This window comes from Cavia porcellus, unplaced genomic scaffold (genome assembly GCF_034190915.1).
Source record: "Cavia porcellus strain 051 isolate PalLab524CR breed Dunkin Hartley unplaced genomic scaffold, mCavPor4.1 scaffold_22, whole genome shotgun sequence".
Taxonomy (NCBI): domain Eukaryota; kingdom Metazoa; phylum Chordata; class Mammalia; order Rodentia; family Caviidae; genus Cavia; species Cavia porcellus.
Window position 1 is genome coordinate 20,046,046 of NW_026947505.1, and position 14,487 is coordinate 20,060,532.

Genomic DNA, 14,487 nt, shown 5'->3' on the forward strand with positions numbered 1-14,487 from the left:
CAGCTATTTAACCATTCCTACAATTGTAGTTTTGTATAGTTCATTGATGGCAAACCTTTAGAGACAAGTGCTCAAAACCCACTCATTTATCTCAGAGTGCTGACACTACAATTGAATATCAAGGTTTTGATTTAGAAACATCTCACACATTAACAACTTCTGTTTTAAAAGAAAAAAACAACATTCATACCATCAGTTCGCTACTACTGGTATAGAGTTACAAGAAAGAAGTATTTATTTCAGAGTAACTTGTGCATTGAATGATAATTCTTTCTTTCCTGGAGACTTTTTCCATCTTTTTCTTCCCCAAATTTCCTCTGACTCTTTGAACATGGTTGGCATTGAGTTCATTTCCTTTCACAGTTGAGGATGCAGGTATCTGAGCAGAGGACTGCACAGAACTGGGGACACAGGAGAGCTGTGGACAAACTTATAAGAGTATTAATGAGAGTACAAGGGAGATGTGAGGTGATGCCAGTAAAATCAGGGAAAGGCAGGAGGTAGCAGGCCTGGGGTTTAACATTAGTGCTCAAATTATTGAAGGTCACCAAAATTTCAGAGCAACAAATTGGAGGAGGTTGGGATTATTGCCATGTGAAGGACGTCAACGCTTTTTGGAAGGATGGCCGTTGGTTCTGGGGTTCTACTTCTGTATTCTTATTCTCTATTTCTGGTGCTTTATCTCCTATTACCTTATAAACAGAGGTCTGCATTGCCTCTCCTGGCATATAAACTTCTGGAGGGCAGCAGCTGAGACAACAGAGCTTGTGATGCAGCCACATGGATGCTGTAGATGAGGGAACTGGTGGTCTGAAAGTAGGCATTTTTGTGATGCTCACCCTGTGACTCGCCTCCTGTGGAAATAACTGCATGGGGATGTCATCGACTCCTCTCGTTCTCCTATACTATAGTTAACAGATACTCAAAACATCTTACCCAACTGAATCTAACTGCAGGCAGTCGCTGTGAAGCCACTAGATGGCATAGTCATGCCAGATGTGGTAGAGACTTCAGCAATGAGGAGGAAAATGACTTGCTAGATAACTTCATTGGATACTTAAGAAGTTTTATGTTTCCAGAATTTTCCTGTGTTGGTAACTTATGTCTTCCAGATCATGTAAATACAGATGTGCTAGTCTTCTGAGTCAAATATTCAGTAACTAGAACCAAGCTGTAAAAATGATCACTTTTCTCTTTGTTTTCAATTCAAGTATTTTAACTATTCCTTTGCCACAAGTTCCTTTGTTTTTCATACAGTTACATCAGTACCTTGGGCCTCTTTTATTTTGTACATATACTGACAGAGAGGAGAATTGCTCATCTTTATCATACTGGAAATCCTTTCACAGCACATAAATTTCTTTTTATTTTATTTTATTTTATTTTAAAGAGAATAAAACAAAAGAGAACAAAGCAAATCAGAACAGAACAATGCAAGCAACACAGCACTTCACAAGACAGCCTGATATCAACAGTAGCTACCATAATGTCTCTTTTCTTTGAAATAGTTGCGCATACCTTCACATACAATAACATCAAACATAACAAAATAGCATAAAACCATTCAAGAAAATGAAAGTATTACAGGACATTCAAAACCAAATAATAGAAAATGAACAACGGCTACTATAATATCTCATTTTCTTTAAAAATTTGTTTATACTATCACATATATTAAAATCCAATAAGACACAACAGGGTGGAAACAGAAGAACAGAAGCATGGCAGGATCTCAAAGCAAAATGATAGTAAATCAGCAATGGCTGCCATAATGTCTTGTTTTCTTCAAAGTGGCTGTTCATACCGTCACACATACTAAAATCAAACAAAACAGAATAAAACCATTCCAACCAATGAGTGAAAATATTATAAGATTTCAAAGCAATATAGTAGGAAACCATGATTACCATAAAATATTATGTACTCTTACCATTTCTTACACTAGGGAGACTGTACAGTACGATTTTGTGAGTTTGATTTATTTCACTTATGAATATGGTCTCACGTTGCATCCATTTATTTATAAGTATCTCGATGTGATTATTCTTTATAGTTGAGTAGTACTCCATTGTATAAAAATACCACATCTTTTTTATGCATTCCTTAGTTGTTGGGCATTTAGGTTGTTTCCAAGATCTGGCTATTACAAATTGTGCTGCTATAAACATAGGTGCACATATATCACTGTGATTATGATGCTTTCAGTTCTTCTGGGAATATGCCTAGAAGTGGAATAGCTGGGTCAAATGGCACTTCCAATCCCAGATTTTTGAGGAATCTCTAGACTGACCTCCACAATGGTTGCACCAGTCTACATTCCCACCAACAGTGCAGGAGAGTTCCTTTTTCCCTGAAGCCTCTCCAGAATTTGTTGTAGTTTTCTTGATCCTGGCCATTCTTTCTGGAGTGAGATGGAATCTCAGTGTGGTTTTAATTTGCACTTCTCTAATGACCAATGATGCTGAACATTTTTTCATGTATTTATTTGCCATTTGTATTTCTTCATCTGAGAATTGCGTATTCATCTCAGATGCCCATTTTTGGATTGGATCTTTGAATTTCGGGAGTCTGAGTTTTTTTTTTTAATTCTTTGTATGTTTTAGACAGAAGTCCTTTGTCTGAGGGACAGTTGGCTAAGATTTTTTCTCAATTTGTGGGTTTTCTTTTCACTACGCTGGAGATTTCTTTTGACATGCAGAAACTCTTTAATAAGACATGATCCCAGTTATTGATTCTGGGAAATATTTCCCATGGAGTTTGATTCTTGTTCATGAATACTCTACCTACCCCTATGTCTTTAAGATTTCTATGTACTTTATCTTCCAACACATTTACTGTTTCTGTTTTAATATTTAGATCTTTGATCCATATAGAATTTAGTTTAGTACATGGTGATAGGCATGGTTCTAATTTTAGTTTTTGGCATATGGAAAGCCAATTTTTCCAGCACCATTTTTAAAGAAACTATCTTTCTTCCAGTGAATGTTTAGCCCCTTTATGAAAGATAAGGTGGCTCAGTGTGTTTGTAGATGTAGTTGTATCTTCTAATCTATTCCGTTGATCTTCAGGTCTGTTTTTATTCCAGTACCATGCTGATTTTATTACAGTAAATTTGTAGTATAACGTCAAGTCAGGGATTGTGATGCCTCTTGCCTTGCCTTTGCTGCTTAGAATCAGCACATAAATTTCTTAACCCTCTTAAATATGTCACTCATTTTCTTTCACGCTGCTTTAGGGAAGCCAAGTTTTAGGAGGAAATGTTAGAAACAAGTAACTTCCTCAGATGCAAAGTAAATGAGGTTTTTCTTTATCCAGCTTTGTCATTTGTCTTTTTTATACATTTTCTTTTTTTGTCTTTTTCCTTTTTATAAGTACTAGGGATCGAACCCATGACTGCCTGCTTGCAAGGCAGGTACTCATGCCGCTGAGCTAAATCCCCAGCCCCATCATTTGTCTTTTTTTAAAAAATATAAATAAGTAAAAGTTTCATTTGCAGTTAGGAATTACCCCAGCAAGATTGGGCAGGCTGTGTCCATAATCACTGAAGATAAGCCATCCGCCAGCCCATCCTTGGCTTCCACCAAGATCCATTGCAGCTCCATTCAGGACAAGTTCAAAGCCAACAAAGGAAAATCATGGAAGAGACACAGGAGCAAGTATAAAGTGGTTCAGACTGAGGTCACCACGCTAGAAATGCAACCAGTCAGGACAACCCTCAGTCTCTGAGTCTCCAGTGGAAGCTGGGAATTCCTTGCTGCTGCCCTAAGAATGCTTGACTAAGTTTGAGATCTCATGGAGCATGAAGAGGCTTCACAGAGGTGGTGGTGGAGGTGGCCCTGGAGTGAAGGGCTGGAAAGTTAAGGACCCCACATCCAAGAGGGAGGAAGATGAATATGTGAAAGTGGATCCATTGGTGAAGTTTCCCCCAATTTCTTTGTGATTCTCAGGTCTCAATTGTGGTCTTTTGCAAAAAGGACAAAGATGAATATAGTCTAAACTGTGAAACCAGAGTGTGATCTATTTTTTATAGCACTTCATTGTGCAGACAGGATGTGAGGAGTTATTTTTAAGTACGTTATTGAGGTCTCCAGGGATGACCTCTAATTCTAGAACTATATAGTTAAAGATTTTTTTAAAACAGTCTCAGTCTCTGGATATAAAAAGAACTTTGTGGTACTTTGATGTTTATTAGGAGGCAAAGTGCCTTTAAGTTTTGAACACACTGAATCAATTTTACATAGTATCACATTTTTATAACACCTATTTACTTTTTATTTTTAAACCTCACTTTCTTGTCTATTTTTTTAATCTGAATGTCATGTAATAAGTGATGATAACATACATTTGCACCTTAAAACTATGTCCTAGGGCTTTGATATTTCTTGTTATTTAAAAATGAGTATGTCCTATGAGAAGTGATAAATACTAATGAAAGCAAACATGGGTGCAGTTTGGTAATAATTAAATTAAATAACAGGATGGTGATAATTTAAATAAGATTTAGACTTGACATTAATCATAGAAAATAAAGCTGGCTGCACTTACAAAACACCAAACCTTTCAGTGCTTAACAGAACAAAGTTTATTTCCTACCTTCATCAGAGTTCAATGAGACAGGAAGGAATCCTCACCCAAGGAGCCAGGCCTTTTCCAACTGATCGCTCTGTCACTTTCTAGTGCCTTGGTTTCCTCCACCACTGCTTTATATCCTGTCAACAGGTGAAAAACAAGAAAGGGGAGAATAGGTAAATCACACTTGACCACTATCTCTCTGTATACCAGTGGTGCTATACATAATTTCTGCTTAATTCCATTGGTGAGAACTAGGCCCAAACACCTATCCCAGGGAGAAGAGTACGTGGGTATTGATCTAAAGTATTTTAGCCTCTACTAAATGTTTATAGAGCAGGAATATAAAATTTAAGACCACTTATCTTACAGTAAAAAATGTCATATCCTTTCCTTCAATGTATTCTTTCAACATAACCTACCACTTATACCACACACAGTCAGGAATAACCAAAACAGGAAAGACTTTAATATTTCCATCATGTTACAGATTAAGACTACTTTTTTGGTAAGGTTTCAACTAAAGGGCTTTTTCTATAAAACAGTATTTTTAAAGGTGGATTTAATCTAGTCCTTTGCTAATGAGTAGCTGCTTACAAGATGTCTGGAAGTCCTGCATCCTGATATTCACACCCTGGGTTGACTCCTCCTGTCATGAATACAGCTAACTTGTATAAGCAACACGATATTGTGAAAATGATGAGATAACACCTGGCATCAGTGTCTACCTGGGCATCAACCTTCATCCCGTCAAACTCCCCTAGACCCCCAATACAGCGCCCTCAGCCAGCAGGAAATAGTTACAGAGAGAGATCTTCACCCCTTTTCCTAATAACCATAAGATGGGATATGAAAGAGTTGCTGGCTCAGACCGAACACTGTAACCAGGAAAGGCTTCAGCTAAACTCCCCCCCCCCGCCCCCTATGGACTTGAGTGTAACCCTATATCCCCATCCTTAAGAACCTGTGCGCCAATGAGATACCTGTGCATCTCTAATGGCCTTAGGGCACTGCCCTAAGCTTAGGCTATTTAGATGCCCCCATGCCACGTGTCCGAGAGAGTTCGCCAGAGAGAGAGATCGCCAGAGAGAGAGAGCTCGCCGGATTCCAGCGGCCAGCGCGCCAGTCTCCTCTCCCCGTGTTCCTGGAGAGACCACCGGCCCCGGGTGCAGCAGAGATGCCCCCTCCCCGCATTCCCGGAATAAAGCCACCGCTGCCCACTACTTTCACGGCCGTCCACTCCATTCCTCCCACGGACTTCTACCTCTCTCCCTCTCTCTCCTCCTCTCCCTTCTCTCAGACCTAACAAAAAGTCTTTTCAATTTCCTTGCTCTCAGTGCACTCACTCTTGGGGAAGTCAGTTACCATATGTTAAGGGTATTCTAGAGTCCTACAGAGAGATCTAGATGATCAGGAAGTGAGTCTCCTCACAATAGCCAGCACCACCTTGCCAGCCATGTGAGTGCACCATCTTGGAATCAAGTCCTCCGGTGTTGGTCCAATGAATGCAGCCCTCGACGACTTTTAGATGACCACCTCCTGAGGCATTCTGAGCCAGAACCACTCAGCCAGGCGGCTCCCAAGTTCCTGATCCACAGCAATGGTGTGACTCAATGGTGCTTGTTGGCTTAAACTACTTGAGTTAGAAATAATTCTATGGGAAAAAATAATTCTATGGGAATAATATTCTATCAGAACAATCAGTATACTAGGGATATCACCTGTGCTCTTGTTTTAAGGTGTAGGAAAGTGTATTGGCAATAAACAAAAGGCAGAAGAGAGGCCTCTGTCCTCCCATTTCATCAGAGATGTGCTTAATTTAAAGAGATCCAGTTTCTGTTTGTTAAATGGTCACAAAAATAGGATCACCTTAACCAAGTTAATTAGGATATAAATAAACCTAGCTAAATGCTTTACTTTTTGAGAATAAGAGTTCATTTACTTACAAAGAATGTTAATCTCCACATGAACCTTATGCTGGTGGTCACTGCAATATTTAAATAAGAGAATGAAGTCTTGGAGGGTTTAAACAGCTTGACCATATTCTAAGTGTCACTTCATATTTAAAACTGGGGGACTTCTATTCTAGAAAATGGAAATATTTCATCCATGCTGGCAGGCTCTTAACTCCACCTTGGTCAATTAATATTTCTCCGAAGGGTCCAGACCTCATGAGGGGTCAGAGTTTACTTTGGAGAATGGTACATGCCGAGGGGCAAAGGACTCAGGTTGCAATTTAAAGACAGTTCAGTGCAATTCAACAGCTGTTTCCTAAGTGTCAACTTGGTAATGTAAATGGTCCCTTAGGTTCTACCAGCTTGTAGATTCTTGATAGTCATAGCAACAATGATAATGATAGCCTGGTGTTAACCATGTCAGATACTATCATAATTCATTCCAGTGCAAGAACTCACTCCATCCTCACACCAATCCAGTGACAGGAACCGTTACTATGATTACTGATGAACAAGAACTGTTACTATTATTTCTGATAGACACCAAAGTGAAGAGAGATGAAACAACCTGCCAAGGTCACCAGCAAGAGTTAGAGGTGAATCTGGGATCAGAGAGGCTGAGAGTGAGTTGGTGTATCTAACCTTGCGCTGTGTGCCTTTCCAGGCTGTTGAGTGGGGAATTTAGACTTGTCCTATGTCTCCTGTTGTCCTAGCTACTTTCCTACTCCTCCTCCATGCTTTACATTCTTCTGCTCCAACCACCACCCAGCTGATGTTCAGCTCACCTATATAGATACCCTGTGATCTACTATGCTGCTGCTGATCAATTATATGTGTTGTCTATGACTTTTCAGAGTCCTTGGGGTAGCTTTGATCCCTGATAAATATACATGGGGATTGGGGGGCTTTTTCCCCCCATCCTCCCCAACTTTCACACAGCTAAAATCAGTCTTTGGAGAGAGCCAAGTAGTCTGCATTCAAGCAGGACAGTATAGTTCTCAAGCCAATGTGTGTAGAAGAATCACTGCAGGTAAAGGAAGATGCCTGTTTAAAATGCAGATCCCCGCTCCCCATGGGAAATTCTCCACTTGTGGGTTTAGGGAAAGGCTGGCTACTCTGAGGCAGGAGGCCTACCCTTGGCTGTGAGAGAAGCTGACAGCAAGAAAACACATTTCCCCTTCCCAACTCCTTTGGAGGACCATACTCACGGTCACGGTGCTCGACGGCTTTATGTATCGTGTATTGTGTCATGCTGTCTTAGTCTGTTTGAGCTGCTATAGGAAATCTCTTAGTCCAGATGGCTTATAAACAACAAAAATCTGTTTCTTACAGACTTAGATGTTGAGGAACTCAAGATCAAGGTGCCAGCAGATATGCTGTCTGGAGAGATCCTATCTCCTATGTCATAGATGAATGCCTTCTTTCTGTATTCTCACATGGCGGAAGGGGAAATTCAGCTCTTCAGGGTGTCTTGTGGAAGGCATTCATTCCACTTATGAAGATTCTGCCCTCATGGCTTAACATTCTCCAAAGACCCATTTCTCATTGCCATTACACTGAGGGTTAGGTTTCAACATATCCATTAGGAATGGGTGATGGTGAGGATGGGAAAGCACCCACACTATGGTCTTTTTCTCCCCTGGCCCTGTTCCTGAGGCTTGCCCACAGAGTGGCCCACATGCATCTTTAACTTATAGTAATCTATTGTCTTCCAAGACCCAAGGCAAATTAAGACAATGACTCAAACTCCATCACAGAATGCCCAATTCTGCTAAGCAGCCATGCTGGACCTCAGCCTTGACTCAGCCAGAAGCAGCAGCCCGGGCTCAGAGGGATGAGGGAGGCACCACCTACTCCTGGGAACTTAGTTGATGGCAGGCAGTCATATACACAGGCAGATTATCTCAGTGCCAGATGGAAAGACCTTCACAGATAAGTATGCACTGGGTTTCCTAGGAGCACAGCAAAGGGCCTTTTGCCCCATGTGCCCAGCAGTCGAGGAAACTTTCTAAGAAAGCAACACTAGATATAGCTGTTAAAGACCAGTAAGAAGCTAGGTTAGGGGATATAAACCACATCCATAAGAATGGTCATCTGTTTTATATGGCAAAAGATAGTATTTACATTTTAAGTGATTGAAAAAAATCAAAGGATAGCTCACAGAGCGTGGTAATGATATAAAATTCCACTCTTAATTTCTTTAAAAGCCCAGTTTTATTGGAACATAGCAACAATTGCTTGTTTATATGGTGTCTATGGCTGCTTTTGTAAGTTGATTTGTTGCAACAGAGACGGTGTGGCCCACAGAGATTCAAAAATTACTCTTTGGCTTTTGGGAGCAGAAGTGTGTGACCTTTGTTCCAAGTAGAAAGGGTCCTCTGGGCAGAGGGTGAATGCCAGAAAAGGTGAATAGAAAATCACCTGCTCTGAGCAAGAGGCCAGGAAGAGGCCAATATAACAAGACAGAAGATCCCAGTGCTTCCTGAAAAATACTTTTATTTTTCTTTCACAACTTTCCCAAATGCCTAGTAGCTGGCCATATCAGGTACCCCACGACTGCTCTGGGAGATATTTCCTTTGGCAGTGGCAAGTTTCAGACTCAGACCACTCACAGAGGACTCTACCCTGAAACCCGTCTGTCATCCTCCTCACCAAGGCCCTTGAGGGCTCCTCCCCTGCCCATGACCAAACAGAAAGCCTGGCACTGTGCACACATTCGCCTGCCTTTTCCCCTTTATAAGCAGCCTCTTCCTATCCTTGGCTCCAGCATGCACTGTTCCCTTTTGTGGTGCACCATAAAATTTAGATAAAATTTATTGTTTTGCCTATTCATGATTTCTACCCATAGTAGAGCATACTAGGCAGGTACAGCAACAGCTGGTAATGACGAAGTTCTGCTGACCCTGAAAGTGGCCAGTACCTAGAGCTGGCAAAACTAAAGAGGCTAGCAGCAGAGAACGATAAAGATCAATGAGAAATTGCTGGCACTACAATCTCTGGTGGTTGGTAACTGCCAGTTCCAAGCAGCAAAAAGGGCCATTAACACTAAAACAGCTAATGGCCATTCATATGCAAAGCCCAGAACTGTTAACACTAAATAAACTACATTTTACCAATTCATGACTTCTATAAAAATTGAACAAAAGAAACTTGGCTAATCAGCAATGTCTTGAATGTCAATAGTACAGGGACCTTTCCCTTTAAATGGTCTTAAAGAAACAGGGAAACTGATGACAGCTTTCAGCTGGCTCAAGAACCAACCAATATCTGATTTCCATCTTATGTGAAGCTAAAAATTCCATCCTACCAGTGAAAGAAACCTTATGTGGGGAGGATTGAGGACCCACGACTAACCCTGCTGCCATTTGGCAATTGATCATTCAGACATTTTTCCATTAAAATGCATGGATCCGTATTGTTGGTTGGCTAAGGGCCTGATCAGATAGGGGTGCACCAGAAAGCGGGAAGACTCAGCAAAAAGAGCCAGATGCTAAGGTCAGAGTTGGAAGATGTAGCAAGTTGACCACTTATCTGTTTGAGGGAATGAAGGCCCAAGATGGAAGTGCACAAAGTGCTGAAAGGGAGCCAGGAAAGTTGAAGGGACCTCCACTCATCAGGTAGCTCTGCAGCAGCTAAGCACCCCCAGATATCTCTGCCACACCATCACTGCTCTTGCAGAGCTTATCTTATATGATGAAAGATCTTCTCTTCATTACTATATTGGTCCATGCTTACTAGAGTCAAGTGTAGATGAATGCAAGAGCTCTGCCTGCAAAATGGAGACTTGAAGATGCCAACCAAGGATCTGGATCCCACGGCAATGTCTCATGAAAGTCCATATCAAGGATCTGCACTGCGAAGGCTAAGGGCCAGGGGGAGAAGCTAGAAAGTCTGCACCAGCAGTAGGTGCAGGACCTGTGCCGGAAGCCTGAGGGATCTGCCCTGGAGCCTGGAAGTGAGCACCAGACCTTCCCCAAAGAGAACAGTCACCATCTCTAACAACAGCGAGGACCTGCACTCCTCTAATGATGAGAACAGCCACTACCAAGCTTTTTCAGGAAAATCAATGGCAAGCAATCTTCCCCTCCAGTTCCTCTTTTATATCATTCCAGCAACAATACTCAAGTGGGTCTTCCATGCCCAGAACCACACTGACTCAGTTCAGCTTGGGTGTTCCCACTTAAATTGACTATTAATTAATCCACCGAGTTTACAAGGAACATCTCTCATAGGAAGATGTCATTTTCGCATTTTCTCAGATCAGGAACCTAAAAATATGATAACATATGTAGAAGGTAATGCATAGTCAGTAAAGAACCATACAAACTTCATCTGGGTTTGTTCTATTGAGGCACATTAGGGCAAGGTCACCATGGGACTGTTTAGATGGCAAAAGTTGTCTTTTTAAAATCTTGATTACTGGGGCTGGGGATTTAGCTCAGCGGCATAAGTGCCTGCCTTGCAAGCAGGCAGTCGTGAGTTCAATCCCCGGTACCAATAAAAAGGAAAAAGACAAAAAAAAAAAAAAAAAAAAAAAAAAATCTTGATTACTGTTTGCATCTTATTCCAGAGCGATTATTATTTCATCTGTGGCTCTCCTTGTGTGACTTTTGGTGTGAAATTGTGCCCATGAGTCACTAATGTAGCAAACAGTTTAACTATCTCCTGTCCAGGGTGAAGTTGCATAACTATTATGCTCTTGATAATTATACCCAAAATTTTATGTGGGGAAGTCTGAGGACCCATGACTAACCCTGCTGTTATTTGGTAGTTAATCATTCATTTTTCCAGTAAAAGACACGGACCCTGAGAGGGACAGGAACAGTGAGCGGGTGAGGAGAGATGGGACACTTCAGAGAGTGCCCTTAGCCTCAGGTGTATCCAGGGAGCTGTGTGACTGGGCATCAGAACAAGCAAAATGGTTAGGAAGCCATACGAAAAATACTTGCTCAGTGCTGTATTGCCTTCATTTATGTTTTTGGGAGAAATGAAGTCAGAATTATTTTTAAATAAGAAAGATGATAAAAACCAAGCCATTAAAAGGTACAAGTTAAATATTCATAAGCACCAACCCACATCCTTTCCAGGCAATCCCCCATGAGGAGGTGGGATGTCTTCCTCCCACACAGGACGGAGCTTCCATCTAGCCTAGAGTTGGGGGCAGGGCTGCCCCCAGCCCACTTTAAGGGACAGCCTCCCCAGTCATGTCTCAGATTAACCACTCTTCTTCCTTGAACACTGCCTGCCATCTACATATTTCCTCATCTTTTGGATTTTCTTTTCAAATTATTGTTACAAATGCAGGCTTAAATTGATTGAACCTGTCATTTTCTCCAAAGGAGCAAATTCTTGCCATTTGTTTTATTTCTGGAAGGACAAAAGCAGCAAAGCTGTGTTTAAGATAAACAGACACCTAGGGGCGGGTGCTCCTGAATCAGCCAGGGGAGGGAAGAGGGATTATTGTGTTTCCACTGGGCATGAAAGCCACCAAGATCAAACCAACTCCCATGATTCTTTCCACCACAATTAAAAGAGGTGAAAGATGACTTCTGAAAGCTCAGTCTACTGTGGAAAAGGGTTTCAATCACCAAACTAGATTCCAAGCATGCATGTGAATTAATAAATGATCAGAGAACAAAGGGGGCATTAAAGTATCATTTAAGACCTTTCCTTACTTAATAATGACATAAAAGCATCATTTGTGCTACATTTGAGACATCCAGTACAAACAGGACTTCCTATTCAAAAATATTATTAAGAATCCTACAACTATACACTGAAAGCATTAAATCCTTTTGAATTTAGAGCCTTGTTCAGGTTGCATACTCAAGAAAATTTAAAAACAACTTTAAACATGTGCCTAATTTGCTAACATTAATTCATCTGCTATGAATTTGTTTTGTGCCAGGCATGGTGATGAACACGCATAATCTTAGCACTCCAGAGGCTGAAGGAAGAGGATTGCAAGTTTGAGGTCCCAGCCTGGGCAGCATAGCAAGATCTGTCTCCAAAATAAAAACAAATACAAAATTGTCTTGTATGAGGAAAGCAAGATTATACTGTCCCAAAATTACTTTTCAATAGCTTGCAAAAGAGTGAATTTTCCTGGAACATATATATCTACTTGATTCAAACTAATTCTTATCCATGAGCTGCTCTGGAAGAATTGTTGAAATTTGCTTACAAGAATCCCAGTATTTGAAGATTTAACAGTTTGGAATTGTATTGTCTTTGGATAGACAAACTGATGCATGGGTTTTGAAAGCGCTCTTATGTATTTAGAAATACCATTACCTTTGTTGTTTCAATCCATCTCTTTTTACACTCAAGTTTGGTGTATTTCAGTCCTGTTTTGGAAAAGCTTCTCATTGAAACTATTTGGCCAGGCAAGTGGAGGAGAAGATAATGTGGTTTTAACTACAGAACAAAGCAAACCTTTCAAGTTCTGAAAATCAATATGGATGAGGGATCAGATCAGGAAAGGAGGCAGCAGACCTGAAAGGGGTGAAGGAACCTGCAGTGGAATAGACTCACAACACAGAAAATACAACAAGACCCTCTTGTGGTGGGAGAAACTGGGGCAGGAGAGTCGGGTCATCAATTAGAGAGAGAGCTGAGGTATTCCATGGGCAGCCAGCCTAGATAAGCCTTTTGAATTCCCAGAGGATCTCCACTGAGTTACAACTAATCATGGAGTGGCCAATTGGGACACAGAGAAAGGGCAGCACTGGAGATGTACAAGAGGACAGTCACATCCGTAAGCACATTTAAGTGTGCTGTACTAGTCAGGTTCTGCACAGGAACAGAACCAATAGACTATACATCAGTCTAATTATTAGATTGGTTTAAGTGATTAGAGGCTTAAGAGTCTCACGATGGCTGTGAGCATCCTCAACCGGAAGGGCCACTGAATCCTAGAAACTGGAAATCACAGAACAAGAGCAACCAGTGAGGGAGTGCCAGTCTGAGGCTGAATAGCTAGAAGAGTCTGGGAGAATCCTTGGTGCAACTCTGTGTTCACAGGCTGAAGAATTTTCAGATCAGTGTTAGCAAGAGAGAGGATCAGCAAAAAATGCACCTACTCGAGAATGGTCAAGTGAGCAAGGGAAGAGAACTCTTTCCTTGTTCTTCTCTGTTCTATCCAGGGCCCTGTCCAGTCTGCCCAGAAGCAGGTAAGGACTGTGCCCTCAGTTTACTGACCCCCTTGCCAATTGTCTTTGGAAACATCCTCAAGACACTCCCAGAATTGCGCTTTACCAATCTTCTAGCCGTCTCTCAATCCAGTGAAGTTGGCAACCAAGATTCGCCATCACACATGACCTCCACTCGTGCTGTATCTGCTAGCATTCCATGCTCCAGGTCAGGCATGGAAGGGTACACTCTAAGCCTTCCAGTCACCACAGCTTATATGACAAAGGAGTGAAGCAGTGAGAATAATCCAGACTGGCAACAGTGCAGTCAGGAGGACAATGCCTGCCTTTTCTCAGAATGGGGTAGTGGTACAGGAAGTCCCAGGCCATGGTATCCATCTCATTGCTGGAAGCTGCAGAAGCTGCTGAGTGGCTCTGATAGTCTGTCCTCCCCTCCTTCCTTCAGCTGTTAGACCCCTGAACAAGGGCAACACCATGGTCTCATCCTTGGCATCTGCTGTGGGGAATCTAAGAAGCAGCAAGGCCAAGGTTGGGGCTATCATTAAGCATGGGAGGCAGAGGGAGTGCGTCAGGTGCAATCCCAGGTTCTAGCAAGAGTGAGGTGGGAATTGCTTGGCTCCCAGGGAAGTCAGGGTCTAGAGGAGGCTTTACTGGTGGAACCAGGAGTAGAGATGTGTCTCTGGGACAGATGTGGATGCATGGAGGCCAGGTGGCAGGTGGACTCTAAGGGGGATGTCTGGTAACAAAGAAGGAAAAGGACATACTAAGTTTGAGAGACGGAACCTAGAAGCCTTCTGGGACCCAAGAACCCT